Source organism: Lemur catta, chromosome 4 (genome assembly GCF_020740605.2).
Source record: "Lemur catta isolate mLemCat1 chromosome 4, mLemCat1.pri, whole genome shotgun sequence".
Classification (NCBI taxonomy): domain Eukaryota; kingdom Metazoa; phylum Chordata; class Mammalia; order Primates; family Lemuridae; genus Lemur; species Lemur catta.
The window spans coordinates 99,897,276-99,906,422 of record NC_059131.1 but is presented as its reverse complement, the minus strand read 5'-3'; positions in this window follow the sequence as shown (position 1 = coordinate 99,906,422).

The following is a 9,147-nucleotide window of genomic DNA, read 5'->3' as shown; positions in this document are numbered from 1 at the left end:
TATTTTAAGGTAATGTCTACAAAATGCTAAAACAAATGTTAGGTAAAACTGGACTGACTGAATTATTCACTTCTCAGTCAGTTGAGTTGGAATCACATAGGAAATCTCATAGGTTCCTGATACTCATTTGTTCTGAAGGGACCGATAGTGCTGCTATTGGAATGTCTTGTATACTCTGTGAAAGCATACTATGATACTCAGTGCACATTAACTATGACATCTGACTTCAGGAGCAAGATACAGATATGGATGTCAGTTCATTAATGTCCTGAAAATACCTGAAGTTCCTCTGACAGTCAGATCCAGAGATTTTGTTAGTGACAGGATTTTGCATACACATTTTACCACTGTGACCAAAAAAAGACAGCAATTTTTTTCAAGAAAAAAAAAAATTGAAACCTCTTCCTGTCAGACTCAAACATAGACGACAATTCCACAATACTAATCGTAACTGAATAGTTAGCTGGAATTTGCTGAAGGCACTGGTCTGACTCATCTATCCACCATCTATTTCTTTCTGCTGGATGAATGTCAGTCTCTCAGTTGGCTAAACTTTGCATTCCCCAGGAAGGCTTACAAGGGCTTTCAGCTCTTGTAAGAGCACACTGATGATTTAAGATAATGTCACTGATAAAATAACCCTTTTTCTTGTGTTGAGCACCTTGGCAGCCTATTTTGCAGAACAAAAGTGGACTCTTGCTGTGTTCAGTCTATCATATGGTGAACTGTGCAATCCACATTGCTTCAAGGGATGCTTTCTAAAGATTTTCTCGATTCCGTTGGATGGCCCAATTATACATCTTGACTGTCTGCTCTCAGGTAGATAGATATTATTTCAGATTTCTAAAGTACTGCTTGCTTGGAGAGTGCTTCAGTAGTTGTTTATTTTTTTTTTCTGAAAAAAATAAGTTTTACAAATTCCTGAACATGCTTACAAATCAAAGTTCTAAACACTCTGGGCTCCAAGCGCTCCACTGGTAAAATTGAACAGTTTAATTTTATCAATTTTATGGAATGGTTTTGTTTTGTTTTGGTCTCAGTTTTATTTACTATGATTGATCTAGTTATATGTCTAAGATTCAGCAGCATCCGTTTTTCTACTATATAGTTTTTGGGTTTCCTAGTAATGGACCTAAATTTATTGTGCTCCAATTTATATCTGGTCCCTTTTGTCATCTCCATAGTGAAAGCAAGAAAATATAATTTAGCACTCTAAAAACAAATACAGCTTCAAAGAGTTGAATATCTTTACTAAGTCATTCCCTAAAGATTACAATTTGTAAGTTAGAAGCTTCCTTTAGTTTTTTCTTATGAGTCTAATTCATTTAAACTATTGGTTTTCAAAATAGGTTAAAAGTACTCAAAGTGTTCAAACAAGATTATCTACATTCTTTCAACCAAATACTTCAAGCTTTTTCATATATATAGGACAATGCCATAGGATTTCATTTAAGCAATGAATTTATAGGAACAAAAAATAAAGGAAGAAAGATTTGCCCTCAAAATTGTCTCATTATTTCCTATGTTCCTTAGTCATTCTTTCATCTACTCAAATACTTATTATTGTATCTTCTTACTTAACTATATCTTATAAATTTTCTTAGCCATTTCTGAACCACCTCTACTATTTTATCTCTACATGTTCTCTTACAAGGATAACTCATCTACTTCCATCATTGTTAATAAACTCTTTGGTTTAGTACCTTCTCCAGATATATAACCATCCCTCTAGAAGCTATCTGTACTTAGAGAAATTACAGATATCTCATATATAAAACTGTACTTATCATCATTCCTGCTTCCTCTTCAATCCCAAAGTCTCACTTCTTTATCTACATTCTTTATTTTAGTTCTTTGTTGTTCCTCACTAAAAAATTCAAGTCAGGGTGTGGGTGGGCGGGGCAAAAAAAATAATTATAAAAAAAAAGAAAAAAAAAGAAAAAAATTCAAGTCAAAGTTTCAGTTTCAGATTGTTTGTTACATCTTTCCTTTTCCTCCTTGCTGACACAAAATTGATCACTAGGTCTTGTTATTTATACATCCTCAATTTCTCTTAAATATATCCACTTCTCTTTATTCCAACAACCCTAATTCAAACTATCATCAACTCACCCCTGAATTACTGAGGAATGACTTCATGGCATGTTTTCTTGCCTTAGGGTCCATTTCAATCTTTTTTCTTTGATCTTGAGTGGTCTTTATAAAACAATTCTCTAATTAAGAAACTCTCATGATTAAGACATTTCACAGACCTCTTATAGTTCAGTACAGTTTCTGCTCCTTAATATAATATATAAGTCTACTTATGATATAACCTCTCCTTTCTTCTATGTCCTCATGTCTCATCATCTATACTCCATTTGAACCTTGCTTGTGAGTGCATTTATATATTTAAAATATAGATACTCCTTGACTTACATTTGGTTTATATCTCAAGAAACCCATCATAAATTGAACTTACTGTAAGTCAAAAGATATTTTCAATTAATGATGAGTTTATCTGGATACAGCTCCATCGTAAGTCAAAGAGCTGACTGAATGCATATAACTTTTGCACCATGATAAAGTTGAAAAAATCATTAATTCGATCCATGGAAGTCAGGAACATCTGTATTTAGTGAGCATTTTCTCTAGACCTAGCATTGTGTTTACATTCAGCCAAGATCTTTTAATGGCTTATATCCTTTCTCTGAATTAGAGATGCATATAATTAATGCAGGCCATTTTCTTTACATTTTAGAAATACTTGAATGGAAACTTACTTCTTTAAATTTATACCTACTTGCTCTGTTTAATAGTATTTTACCCAGGAAGGTGTCAGTGAAAAACAATTGTGAAAGCATTGTTTGGGAAACTATCAAATCCTGTCATCACTAGCTTCAAATATCCAGATTCAGATCACTTTTTCATCTCCCATCATATCACCCTGGACAAACATTATCATCTGTCATCTGGGCTACTGTAAAACTCAATTGGTTGCTTAATTTCTGCATTTGACCCTTACAGTCTCTGTGTTGGGTCAGCCTTTTGAAATGTCGGTTCTTGGTGTGCTGTTGGCCAAAGAATGACCAAGCACATCAAAGGCAAGGTAAGCATGAAACGAGGTTTATTAAGGAGAGAAAGACAGGATTATAGAGCAAGAGTAAGATAAAGGTTTACAGAGCAAGAGCAAGATACATTCACCACAGACAATGAACAGACCCCTTGTCACAACAAAAAGGCCTTGATCATGGTCTGGGCTTTTGTTTTATAGTGTCTGGATTGGGCCATCCTTGTGGTTCAGACAACATCATGGAACCACTTTGATGGACAGTTGGGAGTTATATGACCTGAGTTTTACTGCACATGCGGATCTCCCATGAGTCTCTCTGAAAGCCCATTGGGTGGGGGAGTAAACCACAATGTAAATTTAAGCTAATGACATGATAATTAGCCTTAGGTTTTTCTAGGTAACCTTCCAGACCCCATTGCACCTGTGCTGCTTGGCCCATGGGCTAGAGAATCCTCTGCATTCTTTTCTAGTTGGCACGCTAAGTTCCGATTGGCAGATTCGTGGGCCGTTCTCTCCTCCCCGAGATGTAGTAATTGCTCAGGCTGCCTGGCTTTGTCCCCAGGAGGGCCGGAGGTCCCTGGCTGTCTACCTAATATATACTTAACAAAACTTCCAGTAATTGATGTGAAACATAAATTAGAACTTGTCACCCCTCTGACTGAATCCCTCCAATGACAACATATCTCAACTTAGAGCAAAAGCCAAAATTGTAGCAATGACAACCCAAATCCATGGCAATCTGTCTCTCATTACCTCTGACTTCATCTTCTACTATTCTCCAGTTTGCTAACTCAGCTCCAGAAATCTGACCTTCTTTATTTGTTCTTAGTTATGTTATAAACACTCCAGGACCATGGCCTTTGTACTTACTGTGTTTTGTTTCCCTGAAAGGATGTTGAAAAAGATCTGTAGGATTTTAAGAGAAAGAGACTGGGAGTGAAAAAAGGTATGAGGAATTCAGTTTCTAACACATGACAGTTAAAATGTCTCTTAAATTTCCCAGTGGAAATATTATGTAAGCTTAAGAGTCTAGTATTCAAAGCAGAGCCTTAAGGTAGAGATACACAAGTGAGAGTTAACAGAATGTATATTAATGTTAAGTCCACGAGATAAGACAAGGTCACTATGAAGTGAGTATTAACATACAGAGAAAAGGAGAGGGGTTATGATTGAGCCTTGGTCCACTTCAAAGCTTAGAGATTTAGGAGGCAAAGAGATGCTTGCAAAGAATACAGGAAGGAACATTCAGAAAGGTAAGAGGAATCCTTGGAGAGGCTGCTATACCAGGATCCAAATGAATAATAAATATTAATAACAAGGAAATAATAAATTATCTGAAGTTTTATGAAGGTCAAATAAGCTGCATACTGAGTATTAACTACTGAAGAACAAAATAGATATCATCGGCAACATGTATGCAAAAGAAGAAATTCTATTAGCATAGAATCTAAATTAAGGTTGATGAGGCCAAGTAAAAACAGTTCCAAATAAATTGTATGTTCTACTTAGGTCAAAGAATTATCACAGTTTAGAACCAAAGGCTGTGTGCTAAATGTCAAATTTAGATTATTGAGAGTTTGCAGTTATTCAGAATGACAGTGTCAAAGTATGGTATAAGATTGAGTGTTTATGAAAGCATGAAGGATAAGATCTTTGAAGGAGAGGAGGTCAAAAAACTAAGAAATTAGAGGTTTGGATGAATTGTCTATGGATATTCAGCCCTTAATGTTTATGACAGGAGCAATCAATCCTGTAGAGAGCGATATTAAACCAGGAACTATAATCGTCAAGGAATGAGGTAGAGTAGCATGGAAATCTGTTGATGAATGCAAAAAGGAGTGCTAGTAAATACAATAAACCGAGGTCATGTTATTCAAAGTTGGAGAAGTTTAGGGCAGAGGGAGAAAACCAGTCTGAAATTGGCAATGAGAACAAGAAAACCCCCGTGTTAGAAAAGTGGAAGAAAAAAAACGGCCCTTCCTCCAGAGACAGTGCTAAGCTGTGAGCATGTCACTTAAGGGTCCTGTAGGGAAAACACAGTGGACAGAAGGGAGAGTTCTTCTAGGGTTACAGCAAATAAGAATGTTCACAGAAGAATTTGAAGCTATAGGGGATTTTATAGATGGCAGACCACAAGATCCAGAGCACATATGGAAAGTTTTGTGAACCAAGGAATATTGTAAAACGGGGTTGAATTAAGAAAATTACTGAAACATAAGTGTACAGGTCATGAGAGAGAACCTTGTAGTCCTGGACTCCTAGAGTTACTAAAATACATAGAAATAAGCAGCGTGATTGGATTAGTCTTGGTGGATTCCAACCCAGATTATAGTGAGAGGCTGTGATCTGAGGGAGAAGGTGTCTAAGTCTTAATGGAAATATAAAAGGCCCTTGAGCTCCTGCTGACCTCTTGTTAATAAAGCTGCTAATTCACAGCATACAGAACGTTGCCACTCCCTACTCCCTGGTTTCTATGTAGGAGACCTGGAGAATTAGTGGAAGGTTGGTCTTACAGAGCCCAATTTTTTTGATGGTATGATAAGCTAAAGACAATCGCTTGTGTTCTCATCTTCTTATTAAAAATAATGAAACAAAGGCAGATTTAAGTTACTTTTTACTGATATTTTCATTTTAGATGCTGGAAATCAGAGATACCCTCTTGACTCTCAGAGCTTGTGGAATTCTACTAATGAAGTTTGAAGGCAAGGGGAGAATTAATGTTACCCAGAAAATGGAGCGTTCTAGGGCTATACACCCACACACCCTTCAACCCCATCTCCAGTAAACACATCCATGCACGCACATACACACTTCTATTAATTATGTTATTCAGGTATTTCTATCCATGTGTATTTCTTCCCTACTTGATTTGTCAAAATGAAGCAGAAGTATCTTCTCTTAAATGTTTCTCTTTTTAACTGCAACTCTTCACTGGGTCTCTAGCTTGCCAGCCTACTCTGCAGAGTTTAGACTTGCCAGACTCCAGGATTGATTGAGCCAATTCCTTAAAACTTCTTAAAATAAATCACTCAATATCTTTGTCTCTCTCTCACACTCTCTCTTCTTCCCTCTGTTTCTGTCTCTGTCTCTCTATTAGTTCCATTTCTCTGGAGAACCCTGTCTAATATACGGATCCAGGCTCTATTATATTGTCATCTTGATGGCTTTTGCATTTTATTAAACAATTAAGATTTTTGGTGTGTGTGTGATGATAAAATGCACACTATTAAAAAGTAGAAAATACAAATAGTACATAAATGGCTCTGTAAACATCTTGCTGAGTGCTCATCTCTTTTTTCTATGCACATATAGACATTTATATGCAACAACAAAATTTGGATCATGATCTTTTATTCTTTTTTAATAACATTAATGGTAAACATTTTTAAAATTTTATTAAACTGTATGGAAAGATGGAAAAAAGTTTCTATTGTTAAATCTAATATATTTGATTTTATACCCCTCACATAAATGTTCATAATTAATAACTTCATTTTTTTTTTTTTTACGGATTGGAGAATTTTATTTTATTTTATTTTATTTTATTTTTTAATTTCAGCTCATCATGGGGGTACAAAAGCTCAGGTTATATACATTGTCCATGTCCTGTCCATCCCCCTGAGTCAGAGCCTCAAGTGTGTCCATTCTCCAGACAGTGCGCCTGGCACTCACCATGTAGTCATACCTCCATCCCCTCCCCCCACCTCCCACCTCCCCTTGTCAGCACCTTCAAGCATGACCATTCCCCAGATGGTGTGCAACGCACTCATCATGTAGGCATACACCCATCCCCTCCCCCCACCCCCCACCTCAGTCTGATATCCATTAGGTATCATTCCCCTATGTGCATTTAGGTGATGATCAGGGAAATCAATTTTCTGGTGAGTACACATGATGCTTGTTTTTCCATTCTTTGAATACTTCACTTAATATAATGGGTTCCAACTCTCTCCAGGAGAACCAAAGAGATGTCGTATCACCGTTATTTCTTATAGCTGAGTAATACTCCATGGTATACATATACCACAATTTACTAATCCATTTGTGAATTGATGGACATTTAGGTTGTTTCCACATCTTTGCAATTGCAAATTGTGCTCCTATAAACATTCGAGTACAGGTGTCTTTGTCATAGAATGACTTTTGTTCCTTTGGGTAGATGCCCAATAATGGGATTGCTGGATTGAATGGAAGGTCTACTTCAATCTGATTAAGGTATCACCATAATGCTTTCCACAGGGTTTGCACTAGTTTGCAGTCCCACCAGCAGTGTATGAGTGTTCCTGTCTCTCCGCGTCCACGCCAACATGTGTTGTTTTGGGACTTTTTGATAAAGCCCATTCTCACCGGAGTTAAGTGATATCTCATTGTGGTTTTGATTTGCATTTCCCTAATGATTAGGGATGTTGAGCATTTTTTCATATGTTTGTTAGCCATTCTTATATCTTCTTTTGAAAAATTTCTATTCATGTCATTTGCCCACTTTTTGATAGGATTGTTTGATTTTTTTCTTGCTGATTTTTCTGAGTTCTAAATAGATTCTTGTTATCAGTCCTTTATCTGATGTGTAGTACGCAAAAATTTTTTCCCATTCTGTAGGTTGTCTGTTTATTTTCATGACTGTTTCTTTGGTTGTGCAGAAGCCTTTTAATTTAATCAGGTCCCATTCGTTTATTGTTGTTGTTGCTGTGATTGCCTTAGGGATCTTCTTCATAAATTCTTTGCCTAGACCAATGTCTGTAAGAGTCTTTCCTACATTTTCTTCTAGAATTCTAATCGTTTCCCATTTAAGGTTTAAATCTGTTATCCACTGTGATTTGATTTTTGTGAGAGATGAAATCTGTGGGTCTTGTTTCAGTCTTCTACATGTGGCTATCCAGTTTTCCCAGCACCATTTATTGAATAGGGATTCTTGTCCCCAGAGTATGTTTTTGTCTGCCTTGTCAAAAATTAGATGGCTATATGAGGATGGTTTTATATTTGGATTTTTTGTTCTGTTCCACTGGTCAGTGTCCCTGCACTTGTGCCAATACCAGGCAGTTTTAAGAACCACAGCCTTGTAGTATAGTTTGAAGTCTGGCAAATTAAAACCTCCCATTTTGTTTTTATTGCTTAAAATTGCTTTTGCTATATGGGGTCTTCTCTGATTCCATACAAAGTGTATAATTATTTTTTCTAAATCTGTGAAAAATGATGTTGGTAATTTAATAGGGATTGCATTGAATTTGTAGATTACTTTGGGTAGTATAGACATTTTAACAATGTTGATTCTTCTGATCCACGAGCATGGTATGGTTTTCCACCTATTTACATGTTCTGCAATTTCCTTCCTCAGTGTTTCATAGTTCTCCCTATAGAGGTCCTTTACCTCTTTAGTTAAATATATTCCTAGATATTTTATTTTCTTTGTTGCTATTTTGAAGGGTATTGAGTCTTTAATTTGTTTCTCCGATTGAATGTTATTGGCATATATGAATGCCTCTGATTTGTGTGTATTTTGATTTTGTAACATGAGACTTTACTGAATTCATTAATCAATTCCAGGAGTCTCTTGGTTGAATCCTTGGGGTTTTCCAGATATAACATTATATCATCAGCGAAGAGTGAGAGTTTGATCTCTTCTTTCCCTATTTGGATACCCTTGATTCTGCTCTCTTGCCTGATAGCTCTCGCAAGGACTTCCAATACTATGTTGAAAAGTAATGGGGACAGTGGGCAGCCTTATCTGGTTCCAGTTCTGAGTGGGAATGCTTTCAGTTTTTCCCCATTTAGTATGATGTTGGCTGTGGGTTTGTAATATATGGCTTGTATCATTTTTAGGTAGGTCCCGTTTATGCCTATTTTGTTAAGCATTTTTGTCATAAAAGGGTGTTGAATTTTGTCAAACGCTTTTTCTGCATCTATTGAGAGGATCATATGGTCTTTATTTTTGCTTCTATTTATGTGGTGAATTACATTTATAGATTTACGAATGTTGAACCACCCCTGCATCTCTGGGATGAAGCCCACTTGGTCGTGATGAATTATTTTTTTGATAAGCACTTGGATACGATTTGCTATGATTTTATTGTGAATTTTTGCATCTATATTCATGA